We start from the raw sequence: 16818 nt of genomic DNA on the forward strand, positions 1-16818 counted from the left end.
GCCGTCCACATCCATCCCATACATAGCACCCCTTCCATTATTCAGTACAGTATCCACTTCACTCCACACTCCACTGCCTCACACTTCATCCACTTCATTTTCTCTCTCCACTGAACCTCAATTATGATCTCAATTTCTCTACAATAATGCTTCTTTCTATTATTTTAAAGGTAGTGTTTCTTTCTCTCTCTCTCTCTCTCTCTCTCTCTCTCTCTCTCTCTCTCTCTCTCTCTCTCTCTCTCTCTCTCTCTCTCTCTCTCTCTCTCTCTCTCTCTCTTTTGTGTGGGAGTAAGTCTCTGGGCAACCTATCGTTTATTTCCTATTGTAGAAATGCACATTGATCGTCGCTGCCTGAGCTGTGCGCCGCCCTGCCCGCTGCCCCACCGCCATAAATCCCGAGTGCAGTAAAGTATCTAAATGTTGTCGAGCGTTTGGGATGGGGATGCCACGTTTGGAGAGAGAGAGAGAGAGAGAGAGAGAGAGAGAGAGAGAGAGAGAGAGAGTCTATGTAGCTGAGATTTAGTAAAAGATAACAATTATAGAGTTCAGTTAATCGTCATCTCACTTTACATAACATAACGAATATTATTTATTCCTCTTTAGGGTAATTAATGGATGGAAACGGGGCAAGCATGTCACTCACTCTTACCTGCACGAAATCTAAGGAGAGCAATATATCTCCTTGAAATGCTTGCATGTAATTCACATGCATGATTTCACGTGAACGCTTTTCTCCCTGACTCACGGACGCAACTCGTATGAGATCAAATCTGTGTTCCTTAAGTGACGATTGTATTGTAACACACACACACACACACACACACACACACACACACACACACACACACACACACACACACACACACACACACACACACCGCGTAGTGTAATGGTTAGCACACTCGGCTTATAACCGAAAAGGCCCGGGTTCGAGTCCCGGGCGCGGCGAGGCAAATGGGCAAGCCTCTTAATGTGTAGCCTCTGTTCACCTAGCAGATGTAACTCAAGGGGTTGTGGCTTCGCTTTCCTGGTGTGTGGTGTGTGACGTGGTCTCAGTTCTACTCAAAGATCGGTCTATGAGCTCTGAGCTCGCTCCTTAATCGGGAAGGCTGGCTGGGTAACCAGAAGACAACCGTGGTGAATTACATTGGATTACACACACACACACACACACACACACACACACACACACACACACACACACACACACACACACACACACACAGTCACACACAGTCACAATGGCAGGTAAAAACGGCCAATAAACAGTCTGATGTAGGTGATGGACAGGTAGTCAGGTAGAAAAAGGGACAGACGCAGGGGCGGTCAGGTAAAGCAGGTAGAGACAGGTGGATAACGCAGGTAAATACAAATAGAGGAAGGAGGTGACCGAGAAGTCCTTGCGGCTATGTCGTTTGATAAAGATGCCTGGCGGAGGAATAGAGATGAAACAGTTACAGTTGTACTTACTTTACAGTGTCATAATGGCTAGATGGTGGAGAGGATTATCTGTGGCAGGATTATATAGAACATTCATGTAAAATTAAACTCCGAGGACTCCTTTACAGACGTGGATAAGTCTGTGTGTGTGTGTGTGTGTGTGTGTGTGTGTGTGTGTGTGTGTGTGTGTGTGTGTGTGTGTGTGTCTGTTTGCGTGTGTGCATATGCGTGTTGTGATAAACATTCGTCTATCGTCACTGTTTATTTTATGTGTTGTTTCTTTTAGCTTGTGGCCGAATGCGTAATCAAATTGAAAGATTTGTTTGTCGTTTTCATGTTTTCCAATGCAGTGCACTTAATGCTGGTGGGGATCTTGTTTCTCCTGTGTCATCAAAGGCTTATATGTCACTGTTATAGTTAGGATTGTATTAGTTCAGTGTATGGACAGAAATACGATATATATTCCTGGTTTATTTGTATATTTTATATGTGAAAAATAATGCGTGATTTTAATATAACGTATGCGATATGAAATTTGAGTGAGGTGATATGCTTTTAGAATGAAGGTTATGAAGGAAATACGATGATGGATATTGTTTTGTTAATGTATTTCATGTGTAAAGAATAAATCGTAGTTATATTTGGCATTAATGAGGTATAAGTTGGAGTCACAAAGCATAGGGGTAGGAGGAAGATCGGCGAATGGGATGGTGGGTAAAGGGAAGATTGTCTTGGTCGTCACGCCGCCTGCACCGTGGCCAGACAGAGGCTGTGCAACAGGCGTCTTCCTCCTTCCCACTCCCAGCCGCCGTGTCCTGCACAGCAAACAAGATCACTCAATAACTAGCCTTGTCGCGAGCTCAGTGGGAAATCTGGTCCTCGGTCAGTCTTGCTCGACAGTGAGAGAGAGAGAGAGAGAGAGAGAGAGAGAGAGAGAGAGAGAGAGAACACACACACACACACACACACACACACACACACACACACACACACACACACACACACACACACACACACACACACACACACACACACACACACACACACACACACACACACACACGCACGCAACCGGTGCGTGCATGTGTCAAACAAATCAATATGATATCTCAAAAATATTCACCTAGAACAAATTCAACATTTTCTTATATCGCGAATAAACAAGAAGAAAAAGGTGGATGAATTTTAACGCAGATTGTATCCTGGTTGGTGCAAGTGGCTGTGTCAGGGCCAGGAATTGCGGCGCCCTGGCCGGCCAGCCTGTCCTCTAGGCCTAGGCGGCGCGCGGCCAAGAGTATCACATATTGGGATGGAAGTCAATCTTGTGCCTTCATGGGCCTAGCAATACATATATACATATATTGTAAGAGATAAAAGAAAAAAATCCTGTGAACAGCGGTGTGAGAGCCCACGGCTACATAAAAGCAAGGCTGGCAAGATTCAGCCCACCATCGACGCGGCGGGACGGCGTAGCGGGCCGGCCCGCCTGGTGCGGTCTTGGAGAGAATTCCTCCCCGGCGGAAAGGCCCTTCAGGGCGTGTCTAAGTGGGTAACCTGAATTACATTTGGCTTTTATAGAGTTTAATTGAATCTTATATTGTTTTATTTATTTAGTTAATTATAGAAGACGCACTTATCACAGTTGTTGGTGCTTTCGTGGACCGCTGGAAAACTGCTTTCTTCCTCAACGCAACTTTTTAATGGACCCTTAATTGGATTAAATTGAACTTAAAGAATTTTATGTCCGTCTCCCGTGTAACTAGTTGCTGGTGTCATCCGTGTTGACCTCTCAAGATAATTTATATTATTCAATTAATGTGTTAAGAGATTCAATTATTTTCAAAGAAAAATGCTTTGCCCGGAGCCGAGATGTGAAATATTTATTGCTGGATGGAAACAGCTAATCTCTTTCCCCTTTGCAGCGGCTTCTGTTTTCAGTTTTTACAAAGAGGAGACAATTGTGCGCGCAATTTAGAAAATGAGTGAACAAAACTTTACTTCAAATAGCAGGTGATGGCCAAGCATTGTTCCCGCCAGCCGCGTCCGCCAAGTCCCGCCAGCCTTTTGTGGCGGTGCGCCGCCCACCGACTGGTATAATGTGACGTGAACAAAGCGTGATTAGAAATAATGTCGAACGTTTCATATTGACTAGAAAGAAAGAGTAAACAAGTATTTGGTGGGTAACTGATGACCGCACTGCATCGCCCAGGGAATAGGTACACTGTAGAATACCTTACCAAAATTCGCCTGTTTTATTAACTCCTATATTTATTTGAGTACTATTCATTAATTTATTTGTAGCTTTTTACTTTTGACAGCGCCATATAGCTGACCGTGCTCCCTCGCTCTTCGTTATATCCTTTCATAACCTTTATCGTGTTTTCTTTTATAAAAAAAGAAATATGTGAATAAAATTAAATCTTTATTCTTGGAATGAGCATTGTCTCTCTCCTCTAACGTTACCAGGACACAGCGACAGACGTAACATGAATGAGATTGCTGCGAACAGAGAGCAAGACCACCTACACGCCAGATGTTACCATTGGATAAACTAGACACAAAGAGCAATAAAAATATATGACTCTCCTGTATATGCTTCTATTCTGTACGCCCAGCACCTTTCCATGTTTTGCGATCCCCAGTGTGTTTTTTCCATGTTGAGATTATACCAGATCAGAGAAATTTATTTTGCACTTCACCTCTTCCTGCCAGTAATAGGGATGCGCCGGGATGATACTAGTCTCGGTACATGGAGTCCGCGGGGATGTGGCACAGAGCGACTGGCGCCAAGCAGAACCTTGAGACTCACTCGATTACGTAAGTCCATTTATAAGGTTCACTCTGAGCTCAGGATAGGATTGCTTGAAGTTTTTTTTATAGGATTTTTATGTTTTCTCTTGATTCTTTTATCTTGACTACCTGTCCGGCCGCCTGAAGACCTTGTTGTGAACGATGACATGCTTCGGATAAAATAGAACCCATTCGGTTGGTGCTCGTTGCGGTTTGAGAGGCAGGTAACGCTGGTTTTTAAGAAGCGTTGGCGGTGGACTAATGGCACCGGATTATTGCGCTCTAACAAGCCATTAAACATCGGGCGCTGTTGATAAGCTTTCGGTGTAAAGTTTGATTACCGTGTAGGCTCACTCATGTCAGATTGCCTCTCGGTGCTTTTCCTGGTAGTCGTCACTGCAGTGGTCGTCACCTCCTTTGTACCTGTGCCTTCACTATACTGTTTATAGTCATGGACTGTACTTTAATGACGCAATGTTTATTATATATATATATATATATATATATATATATATATATATATATATATATATATATATATATATATATAAACATTGCGTCATTAAAGTACAGTCCATGACTATAAACAGTATAGTGAAGGCTCTTCAGTTGTTAGATATATATATTTTTTCCTTATATTCTGTTATCTATTTTTTCCTTTACATAACAAATCCCAGTATTCAAAAAACACACACACACACACACACACACACACACACACACACACACACACACACACACACACACACACACACACACACACACACACACACACACACACACACCACTATTTCGAGAACCATTCTTCTGAGCTTGAAAATTTCACGACAGCTCATATTAAACACCTTTTCCGTCGAGCGCAAAGCTGCCGGATGCGAGGAGTGGGTGCTGCCATGCATTAATGAAGCATTTTACTGCAAAGTGTAAACAGTTTTAGCCGGAGAGAATATTTTGTTGTATATTTGCACGCTTAGTATTCTGTGCTAATATATGTAATAACCGACGAGATTATCTTCAATTTACTTCTCGTCCCCTAAGAGCCTTTCTGGGACTGATGCCTGGCTAAGAGGTTTATGATTTCCAGGAATATATCTGTCGCGAAAAGCTTGGCATGCAGATAAAGCCCTTCCACTCCGCCGCTCGACACCTGATGCCTCGAGATGCTGCCCACCACTACTTTTACATTTTTTCCCACTAAGTCGGTAAAAGGAATTTGGACGCAGCAAGCAAGACGGACACGTGTGGGAGCCAGTGATGATTTGTGCTTGTGGTGCTTTTACTTTCCCATTTTCTATTTTTCGGGCCCGCCATCCATCAGCGGAGGTAAATAAATCAAGAGTGGATAAAGACGATGATTGGAGTCGCTTTGTCTTACGGTTCCGGGAGGTATCAATGTATTTTTTTCTTCTTTTTTTTTTTTTTTTTTTTTTCGAGTGTATTTTGAAAGATTCGTGAAGTTGGATGTACAGTATGATTTCTCTCTCTCTCTCTCTCTCTCTCTCTCTCTCTCTCTCTCTCTCTCTCTCTCTCTCTCTCTCTCTCTCTCTCTCTCTCTCTCTCTCTCTCTCTCTCTCTCTCTCTCTCTCTCTCTCTCTCTCTCTCTCTCTCTCTCTCTCTCTCTCTCTCTCTCTCTCTCTCTCTCTCTCTTCCATAGCAACTCCAAGTCTCATCCCGCAGGTTTGTTCAGATTTACACACCACCATGTGCGTCATTTGTAACATGTGAATATCGTTTCATTAAACCTAAATTTGTTACGTATATAATTAGCGTCGGCAATGTGATGTGCTGCGCCATTCCATCACGATGCTGTTGCCGATGTTGTGCCGGGAATTAGTTATTCAATCAGTCAATCAGTCTGAGTTGCGTCCACCAGGTAGATACGCCGCCGCTACTCTACCTGGCTGAGAGAGAGAGAGAGAGAGAGAGGGTGAGGGAGAGGGAGAGGGAGAGGGAGAAAACCGGCCGTAATAGAAAGTTCCCCCGTCAAGCCGCCATCATTAACAGGTAAGTAATGAAGGTGAGGTAATGAGCGGCTGCCGGATTGAGTCACTGCTTTAATCACCTCGTTCTGGACCTACGATTATGATGGCGGTCAGTATGTACTACGGCCCGCCTTCTCTCTCTCTCTCTCTCTCTCTCTCTCTCTCTCTCTCTCTCTCTCTCTCTCTCTCTCTCTCTCTCTCTCTCTCTCTCTCTCTCTCTCTCTCTCTCTCTCTCTCTCTCTCTCTCTTTCGAACTAGCCTTCTCTTCAATTCCACTTATTCCTTTCCTCTCCTCACATCTCTTCTCATTCCTCCTTCTTCTCCTCCTCTTTACAGTCTCTCTCTTCACTTTCCACCTCTCTCCATCTCCTTTTTCTTCTTACCTTGGGGTGGGTGGGTGGGTGGAGTGCGGGTGGAGTGGAAGTTGAGGTTGTTTGTGTGGTGGAGGTGTATAATTTTTCCCTGGGTTGACTTTACTTCCTTTGAAAGCTATCTCTTGTGTTATCTCTTCATCCTTGTTTACCCCGCCCGGCGCTCTCTGCCTCTCTTCCCCTTGCCTCGACTCATCATACACCGGCGTATCTTGCCTTCCTTCTCTCTCTCTCTCTCTCTCTCTCTCTCTCTCTCTCTCTCTCTCTCTCTCTCTCTCTCTCTCTCGCTCGCTCGCTCCGTCTCTTTCTCTCCCTCTCGCGTTCTTTTTATCTATTTGTTTTCATTTCATGCTGGAGGTGATCAGGTGAGCCTCTTAAGCTGCACTCCTCTTCTTCCTCATAGATAGTTCCGTCTCTCTCTCTCTCTCTCTCTCTCTCTCTCTCTCTCTCTCTCTCTCTCTCTCTCTCTCTCTCTCTCTCTCTCTCTCTCTCTCTCTCTCTCTCTCTCTCATTTTTCCACTATTCATTTCGTCTTGTTAATTTCTTTTTGTCGTATATTGCAATCCTCTTTCATAACCACGTCCTCTCTTTCTTTTTCTCTTTTCCTCTCATATCCTTCCCTAGCTTTCCTCTTCTTTCCTCTTTAAACGTTCTTTTTTCTTTTTCTCGCTTATCCCGTCCTTACCCACTTCTCTCTCTTATCCTCCCCTCTCCTCTCCTCTCCTCTCCTCTCCTCTCCTCTCCTTACCCTTACCCTTGTCCGTCCAAGTATGCGGTACCGTCTCTAGCTGCCGACTGGTCTCCGATTTGCGCGATCACTGCGTTCACTTCGTTCATCAGTGACGGTTCAGGCAGCGCCGAGGCAATGACTGGGCCCTCGCTTAGTGTTGACGCAGTGGCCCCTCACCGCCCGCCCAAGCATATTTGCCCAGGAATTTTGCTTCTTGATCAATCAAAATCAGTATGCAAGTATGCCGTTTCTTGTGATCGGAATACACAACAAGGTTCTTCTCCCAAGGTTACGGGTGTCCTCAGACTCCTCTTTCTTTTCTTTCTTTCTCGTTATTTTTTCTTTCCTTCTCCTCCTCCTTCTCTTTCTTCTTCTCCTCCTTCTCCTCCTCCTCCTGCTACTTCTTCTCTTCTAACGTCACTCTTTATTCCTGCCTGCTCCTCCTCTTCCTCCTCCCCGGATGTGCTCCCTTCGTCTGCCTTTGTCCATGACTCTTGTTTGGAAAAAGAAGTCTGGTGTTCCGCGCAGAAGGGAAAGTTATTCGGCCTCCATGGAAACAGTAACAGGAATCACGATACTCAGGGCTGCCGGATTTCCTTCATAATCTTTATCTGTGCGTGTGTGTGTGTGTGTGTGTGTGTGTGTGTGTGTGTGTGTGTGTGTGTGTGTGTGTGTGTGATCGCGCGCGTGCAATGCTGTGCCATCAGAGCAAAAATGTGAGCATCTCTAAAAAAAAAAATTTCACTATTTTTTTAGGAAATGTGACAAATAGTGTTTCCGCAGTGATGGTGGCGTGGCATTAGTTGTGGATAGGTGTTGGGGGGTGGGCGTTGGTGAAGGAAGGGAGGCCTGGGAAGGTGAAAGTGAGTGAGAGAGGGAAAGAATGTCGATGGGGAAGTAAGAAGGATGGAAAGAGAATGCGAAAGAATAAGGAAGGAAGGGAGTGAGGGCGGCAGAGACGGAGAGCCACTGTGTCACTGGCGGGATCCCAGCAGAGGTGTGTTTGGTATATAGAGCTGAAGAGAGCAGACCAACCCGGCCCAAGTTAAGGAGGGTTCAGCGCATCCCCTTCGGGCTCTCGCTTAATGAACTCTGCGCTCGGGCAAGAGTCGCCTCTCTGTGGGCGGCGGTACAGGTGGGAGTGGCGTGTGGCGGCCGCTGAGTCAAACGTCCAATCATTCATCCTGAGCTACAGGTAAGGGCAGCTGAGACTCGCGTCCGAGTCCCTTTCCAAGGCTTCACCTTACCTGGTGACGCTCCATATTTTCACCAAATTAATGTAGTTCCTCGCCTGTTGTCCTTAAAACAGTGAGACGTCTGTGTATCGTTCACAGGTGTCTGCCTGGGGCTACACTCGGCGCTGATCGTGGTGTTGTCCACTTAGGCAATGCGGCGAAGGAGGAGGAGCGGCGGGTGCGTGCACGGGTAGGGACGCGGTCTGGCCCGGGCACGCGGGATGCTGGGGCCGTTGTGAATACCCGCCCACACAATTTTCACTCTTTTTCGCTGTATCTTAAGCTCCCTTGGCGTAATGCTTTCCGTGCCTTCCCCCTCGGGTCGGAACGAAGTCCACAGGGCATGCGAGGAGTTAGCGAGGTGGCGCCGAGTTTTCGTTTGCCTCCACGTGTGACAGATACGAGGGCATAATCATACGGAAAATAATAATAAAAATGCATAGTTGTAAACAAGCAAAGATAGAGAAAATTGTTGGGTTCATGCCGTGTTCCAGCATTCCATTGTGATGGACTATACCTAATGATTGTGTGTGTGTGTGTGTGTGTGTGTGTGTGTGTGTGTGTGTGTGTGTGTGTGTGTGTTTATTTGGGAGAGGAAAAGGGGGGAAGGGGATGAAGCGCGGCGTGCGTGCGTACCTATGTGTGTGTGTACCTATTTTCCGTGTCACTTCTATAACCACTCCAAGTCTTCCCTTAAATCGGCCACGCCCTTCTCTCCTACCTCCCTCCCTCCCTCCCTCCCTCCCTCCCTCTCTCCCTCCCTCGGAACACTTACTTACGCACCATCCTCGGGACCCTGTATTCGGATCCGAGAGAGGATGGGGAGGGGGAGGTTGGGAAGGCAGTAGTGGTGGTGGTAGTGGTGGTGGTGGTGGTGGTGGCTGGAAACAACGAGGTCGCGAGGTATTGGAAACTTTGCAATATCAGTTTTTCCTTCTAGTGGACAGTCCGTTATGGGGGAGGAGAGAAACCGCTGCGTGGCGTCAACTGAGGAAGGTTCGTGTTAAATTGCTTACCACAAGTTACTCTGCTGCCTGTTTCTTTCATGATTTATAGCAAAAAAGAAAAAAATACCAAAGAAAAGTACGTTTTGCAAAATATTTGAAATGAGAAATGCAAGAAATATTAGAAGCATCATTTAAACATATGTATGTCAGGAGAACTTAAATGTGTGTGTGTGTGTGTGTGTGTGTGTGTGTGTGTGTGTGTGTGTGTGTGTGTGTGTGTGTAGTAGTAGTAGTAGTAGTAGTAGTAGTAGTAGTAATAGTAGTAGGATGAAAATGATCAGAAAAGTATAGCTGTATGAAGAAGAAGAAGAAGAAGAAGAGAAGGATGGGGAAGAAGGCGTTTTGGGGCGTGGAAAAGGTGGAGGTGAAAGTGCAGGAAGCGTGGAAATAGAGGTGTGGGTGTGTAGGTGGAGTTTGAGGTGAGGAGACAGATATGAGCGTGTGGAGGAGGAGGAGGAGAAGGAGGAGGAGGAAGAGATATTTGTGCTGAGGAGATATAATGTGAATGCATGAGAGAAGTGTTAGTGGAGGTGCTTGGCTGGAGAAGGAGGTGGCAGTGGAATTATTTGGACTGAATAAATACAAGGTGGATGTGTGGAAGAAGTGTTGGTGGAGGAGATAAAGGTGGGCGTGTGGCAGGGAAGGTGAAGGTGCTTGGGGCGGCATGGAGCGGGGCGTCGGCTGAGGCAGGAGGGAGGAGTGGCGTGAGGGCTGCGCGTGAGCTATCCGTCAGGTCCTTAGCGCGCCCCAGGTACTTGGTTGTCCGTGGAGGGGTATCCGTGGAGGGCTGGGCAGTGGTGGGAGGGGCAGGACTACATTGGGGAGGCTGTGTACATTGTAACCCTGCAGCTCCCACGCCTCGTCCTCCTCGCCCTCCTCCGTGCAGGTCGTGTGAATGACTGGATGGCTGCAGATGGCCCTTAAAGTCACTTCGTTTGTTCTTGTGGTTAAAGTCGTGGCGGCAGCGCGTGGCAAATCTTACGTTGTCATTCATGATACATATTTCAAGGAGTTAATGCATGGAGACGTGTCCCCATACGCTCTGTCCCATCTTTAACCAAGTCCCCGTCTTGTTAGGTGCCACATATACAGTGTAGCCTTGAAGATCTGGGTACAAGTGTAATATCCATTTCCAAGAAGGCAGGTCTGTATCTTGATGCATCAAAATCCGCCAAATGTGAATCACAAGTCTCATCCGTCAGCACTAATCACTTTCGCTCCTCCCGCGGTGACAGGCCCTCGCGCAGGTGTGCAGGGAACGCAGTTGACGTCAGGATGGAGTACAGGTAAATCAGACTGCACCATCGCACGGTATTTACTCAGAAGCAGAAAAATTCTCATAAGATGAAGGTTACGTTCCATGTTTTTTTTCTTTTATATCTTTTCAAAAACAAGATAGGAAGTAAGTTGAATTTCCATTTTGAAGTCAGTCAAGTAAATACTAAAGGTTCACCTCTTGAAAATGTACTCAGGTGGCATTCTACAGCTTTTTGCGGCGATGCTCTTGTGGCTTCCGAGACATGTGGGTATCAGGTGTCAGGACCAAGAGGTGGAGAGTGGATCCAAGAAGCAGCAAGAGGAGGAGCAGGAGGAGGAGAAGGAAGAGGAGGAGGAGGAGGCGAGCTTCGAGGGGACGAGGAGGCAAAGAGTGAGGAGGCGCAGCTGTCACTCTGGAGGCAGTGTCTCAGATGGGGTGAGGTTCAGATCAGAATCAGGTATTTGCTGGACGTAGATCTGGCAGAGATAATCACTCTAGCAGACTCCTGTTAAAATAAGCATTGAGGGTAAGCTTTAGTTAAATGCTTTGTAAGTTTATTCAATTGTGGAATTACAATGATAAATTTATAGGATTTTTGACGGTGGACTTCCTCTACCACTGAAAGAAATAAAAGAAAATTCTAAATCTCGATCTGTGTGCTACGAATCGAGTAGTGGTTGAGTGGTGTGTTTCACCGAACAATCCAGCGGGAGGAAAGTACAGGTGACAACTTGAAACAGATGCCGGAATGACCCAAGGATCGCATGATATCACAGACAGGTATCAAGAGAAGAATAACCTTTTAGTCACGTTTCACTAAAGCATATTCTACCCACAATAATCCCTTCATGAAAACATTAACCAAAGTAATAATTCTTCCCGTGAAAACTTCCCACATTTAACCCAACTTAATTTCAAAGACGGTAAAATATTTCAGGTAAATCTTGAAGGTAGAATGTTTTTAGGAGAAACTTCCGACATTAGCAGCAGCAGCAGAGGTCAAGGGATATCAGGCAGCAAATATCATGCAGACGTCAGTAGGGAAAGACAAGCAAGCATCAGTTGTCAGCACCAGCGGGCGGAGCTCCACGCCACCCGCCACTGTTTCACACGCTTTTCCTCTCATCTGCATTTTTCCCAGCCGGCCACTAATTGCAGATAATTAGCTTGACTCTCGCTGATCCACGTCCGGCCACTCACATTCGCTCCTCCGAACACGATTATTCATCACAATTTTTTTTTCGACTTCTCTTTTCATCTGATTCCTGGCCGACGACCGGAATGAGGCTGCTTTTCCAACTTTAATCTCTCTCTCTCTCTCTCTCTCTCTCTCTCTCTCTCTCTCTCTCTCTCTCTCTCTCTCTCTCTCTCTCTCTCTCTCTCTCTCTCTCTCTCTCTCTCTCTCTCTCTCTCTCTCTCTCTCTCTCTCTCTCTCTCTCTCTCTCTCTCTCTCTCTCTCTCTCTCTCTCTCTCTCTCTCTCTCTCTCTCTCTCTCTTGTCGACGCGTCTAATGAGTCTACGAGCTAATTTAGAGCCAGATTAAGTTGACCAAGTTATCGAGGCAAAAACATAACCAGGAGGGACACTACTACACCTTTATTGATGGGCTGACGGAGTGACGGGAAGTGGGCTGGCTGGCAGGGGCGGTGATTGCAAGCAGCCGTCTCCATCCTATACCTCCCATTTTTACTGTACTTGTTCCCTCGCCTCTTCTATTCTGCAGTTTTTCTTGTAGCTTGCTTTTTCTGCCTATTTTCCTTTTCTTTCGTGCTTCCTTATCTCTTTATTTTTGTTTCTCTTAATTTTATCTAATTTTGTTTCTCTTATCTTTCTTTTTCATTGGTTTTCATTTGTGTTTTCTCTTTCTCGTCTCTTCTTCCACTTTTGTGTTCTTCATGTGTATGTTTTTATCCTATATCGTCCTTTTCTCTTCCTCCATGTTTATCTCCTTCTCTCCCTCCCCTTCCCGTTTTTTTTTGTTTATTCTTTCTCGTGTTTTTTCATTACTTTCCATTCTTTTTATCCTTTTTCCCTTCTCCTTCCTTTCTCTCCCTCTCTCTCTTCTTGTCTTGTCTTATTTTTGTTGCTCTTAATAGTGTTAGTGGGTCCTTAATTAGTCTCCACTCCAATGTTCTTTATGCTGACTAATATAATTTTGTTTTTCTTCATTATAATTGTTCTTTTCGTTTCATCCCTTCTTTTCTTTCTCTCCTCTCATTCTTATTCTTCAAACTTTTTTTTTTTTTTTTTTTGGTTTCTTTCATGTTTTTCATTTTTATGTTTGCCTTTCCCCTCACATCGCTCTTCCTTGTTTGCTTGTTTCCCCTTTTTTGTTTTTTTTTATTCATTTTCTTTTTCGTAGCGTGATTTCATGCACCGTTTGTCATTTGTTGTCTTTCATATCTTTGCCTGTCCCGTGCAGTGTTTCCTATGTATTTCTTTCACTCAGTGTTTTTTTTTATCCTTCCCTCATTTTTTTCGGTTTTTTCTCTCTCCTCTTCTTTTCTTTTCTTTTCTTTCTTCTTTTTTTTCTTTTCTTTTTTCCTTTTCATTTCATTCTTTTTCCTACTTCGCTTGTCTTTTACTTTTGTTTCCTTTGCTTATATGCTTATTTTCTTTTGCTTCCTTCTTCATTTCTTACTTTCTCTTTTCCAGTTCCTTTTACTAAATTATAAGAAGTAAGTTTCCTCTCCTTCCTTCCTTCCTTCCTTCATTTCTTCCTTCCTTCCTTCCTTCCTTCCTTCCTTCCTTTTATTCCTTCCTTCCTCCTTTCCTTCCTTCTTTCTTTCTTTCTTTCTTTCTTTCTTTCTTTTTTCTTTTTTTCCTTTCTTCCTTCCTTCTTCTCTCCTTCTTCTCCTCCCTCCCTCCCTCCCTCCCTCCCTCACTTCCTTCCTTTCTTCCTTCCTTGATATTTTTTTTCATAGGTTGTCAACTTTCACATTTTCTTTTATCTTTTTAATTTCGTCCTTTCTCTCGTCCTCCTTTTCAAGAAGTGTATAATATTCTCTGAAGAGCATTATAATTTCTCAGTAGTTTCACTCATCAATTACTGTTAATTAATCCTATTCCTGCATTCTCTCTCTCTCTCTCTCTCTCTCTCTCTCTCTCTCTCTCTCTCTCTCTCTCTCTCTCTCTCTCTCTCTCTCTCTCTCTCTCTCTCTCTCTCTCTGGAAATGGTTAAAGATTTCCGTCTCAACCTGAGAGAGAGAGAGAGAGAGAGAGAGAGAGAGAGAGAGAGAGAGAGAGAGAGAGAGAGAGAGAGAGAGAGAACGAAGAATAGTTGATAGTGGATGGAAGGAAAGAAGGAAATGACCACGAGGAAAAATATATCTACAGTTTTTAATTCCATGTAGAAAATAAAATATCATACTTATTTATTATTATTATTATTATTATTATTATTATTATTATTATTATTATTATGTGGTTTCCTATGGTCCTATAATGGTAGTGGTGGTGGTGATGGTGGTGGTCGTGGTCGTGTTGGTCAAATATACAGGTTGTGAGGCAGTCAGGAGCAGGCGGCGTCAGGCTGTGTGGCGCTGGTAAGTCAGGGTGATGGAGGAGTGTGCGGGGAGACATGAGGGGGATATGAGAGAGGATGAGGAAAATATAGGAATGGTGGAGGGAAAATAAGAAAAGGAGGAGGTGGAATCTCGAAAAATTAACGAGATGTGACAACGACAACTGCGACTATAACTACTACTACTACTACTACTACTACTACTACTACTACTACTACTACTACTACTACTACTACTACTACTACTACTACTTTTTATCAACAAGTGAGCAGTATGACATTAATAATAATAATAATAATAATAATAATAATAGTAATAGATGTTTTGAAGATAAGTTAGTATACTCTCTCTCTCTCTCTCTCTCTCTCTCTCTCTCTCTCTCTCTCTCTCTCTCTCTCTCTCTCTCTCTCTCTCTCTCTCTCTCTTTTCCCCCCCTTCCACAGGTGCTAAAAATACCACGGTTGAGTTGCTTCTTTCAGCGGCGCAGCGTGTAATTTGTCAGTCGATACAATCAGAGTCAGAGAGGCCAGGAGATAGATAGGAGGATGCAGTATTAACCGGGGACCGAGAGGTGGTTGATGCCTCCACCTGATTATTGCACCTTGTCTATCACGGCATCTCTGGTCTCATAATTTTTCTGTTCGACGTTTTCGTTTCTCTCCCTCTCTTCCGCTGGGTCAGGCTTTATCTGGAAAGTCACATTCAGGATTTTTTTTTTCTTTTTTCCTTGCTCTCTTCGCCACATTTCTTGTTGATCTGATCGTCCTGTCAGTCTGAGGCAATCAGAAAGTGTGTGTGTGTGTGTCTGTGTGTATGTGTGTGTGTGTGTGTGTGTGTGTGTGTGTGTGTGTGTGTGTGTGTGTGTGTGTGTGTGTGTAAGACCTAGCCACATAAAATTGACAGTTTCACAAGAAAGCTGTCATCGATAGAGCCACATACTTAACCAATCTTCTGTAAACGAGGGCAAATTCGTGAGATTTTCTATCATTGAGGATAAAGTTATTGTTAATGAACTTGTGTTTCTTACTACTACATCCAGCCAAACTTAGACTCTCTTATGGTAGAAAGGTTCTGGATAAGGACAATTTCTAGTGTTCTAACGCAAGGCTCCCATACACACACACACACACACACACACACACACACACACACACACACACACACACACACACACACACACACACACAGAGAGAGAGAGAGAGAGAGAGAGAGAGAGAGAGAGAGAGAGAGAGAGAGAGAGAGAGAGAGAGAGAGAGATAAATAAAAGTGTAAATAGATGATATATAAACAAAACAAAATATAATATGAATAAATAATTGAATATAGAAAGAAAGGAAGAAAGAAAGAAAAGAAAAGAACACATTCCTTTCCCTAGATATTCTTCATATAGTTACGTCTCTTTGTTTTCGCTAAAAGAAAAAAAAAGGTCATATTTGTACTTTTTACATACAAACTCCTTACAGAACACATTACCTTGCCTTATACTTAACTCACTCATTCACTCATTCACTCACTCACTCACTCACTCACTCACTCACTCACTCACTCACTCACTCACTCACTCACTCACTCACGGATACACCAGGTTAACTAATTTGAAAAGTTTAATTTTAGACATACATTTTCTTTCCAAACAGATATTCTATTTAGTACAAGACACACGTGACCTTCTGTACGATTTGAGAGCTTGTAGTTTGGCGGTCTTAGGGCGGAGAGAGAGAGAGAGAGAGAGAGGGAGAGAGGGAGGGAGGGAAGAGAAGAGTGGGCGGAGAGGAAGGTTGGAAAGGGTACGATGGAATACACAGGTAACGCCGGAAAGCTTAAGGGCAGGTAATCAGACACGGAGGATGAACAGCGGTGCGGGAGGCCGGAACATTATCCAGACAAGACATATCAGGTGACGGAGTTTGACTGGTCCTTTCTCTCTCTCTCTCTCTCTCTCTCTCTCTCTCTCTCTCTCTCTCTCTCTCTCTCTCTCTCTCTCTCTCTCTCTCTCTCTCTCTCTCTCTCTCTCTCTCTGACCTAAATGATTTTCGTTATCTGTGTCTTCCTTCTTCCTACAGTTTGTCTCATCTTGCTTTTCTCTTTATTTCATGAGTTCTAATTTTGTTTGCTTCTTATAACTCACATAAACTCGTTATCCTGTGCTTCCTACTTTTTTTTGTTTTTGCACACCTCTTCTCATCTTCCTTCTCTTCCTCCATACTCGAAAGTTTTCCTAGTTTTAATTGTCTCTCTCCTCTTCCTAATACTCTGCTTCACTTCCTCTCTTAATATTCCGAGCTAAAAAAAAAAAAAAAAAAAGAGACACGTGTACGGGGAACCAGTCTGAGTTATTGGATAATCCAGAAATAGGACTTCACGCTCTTTTGAGTGGCCACAAGAATTGGTAATTAGTGGCCTGATTTGGGCACTGTTGCTGCATCCAATTCGTTGAAAGAGAGAGAGAGAGAGAGAGAGAGAGAGAGAGAGAGAGAGAGA

General features: G+C 44.2%; 1 protein-coding gene and 1 non-coding gene across 2 annotated transcripts in view; both read left to right on the forward strand.

The window, feature by feature from the left end:
- The window catches only part of LOC123505070 (protein O-mannosyl-transferase Tmtc3-like), a 1048098-nt gene that overhangs the window by 329191 nt on the left and 702089 nt on the right, over window positions 1–16818 (forward strand). The window lies entirely within an intron of this gene.
- Trnai-uau lies at window positions 876–949 on the forward strand. The gene has a single exon. It is a non-coding gene; the product is annotated as a tRNA-Ile (tRNA).

Source organism: Portunus trituberculatus, chromosome 17, assembly GCF_017591435.1.
Source record: "Portunus trituberculatus isolate SZX2019 chromosome 17, ASM1759143v1, whole genome shotgun sequence".
NCBI lineage: Eukaryota > Metazoa > Arthropoda > Malacostraca > Decapoda > Portunidae > Portunus > Portunus trituberculatus.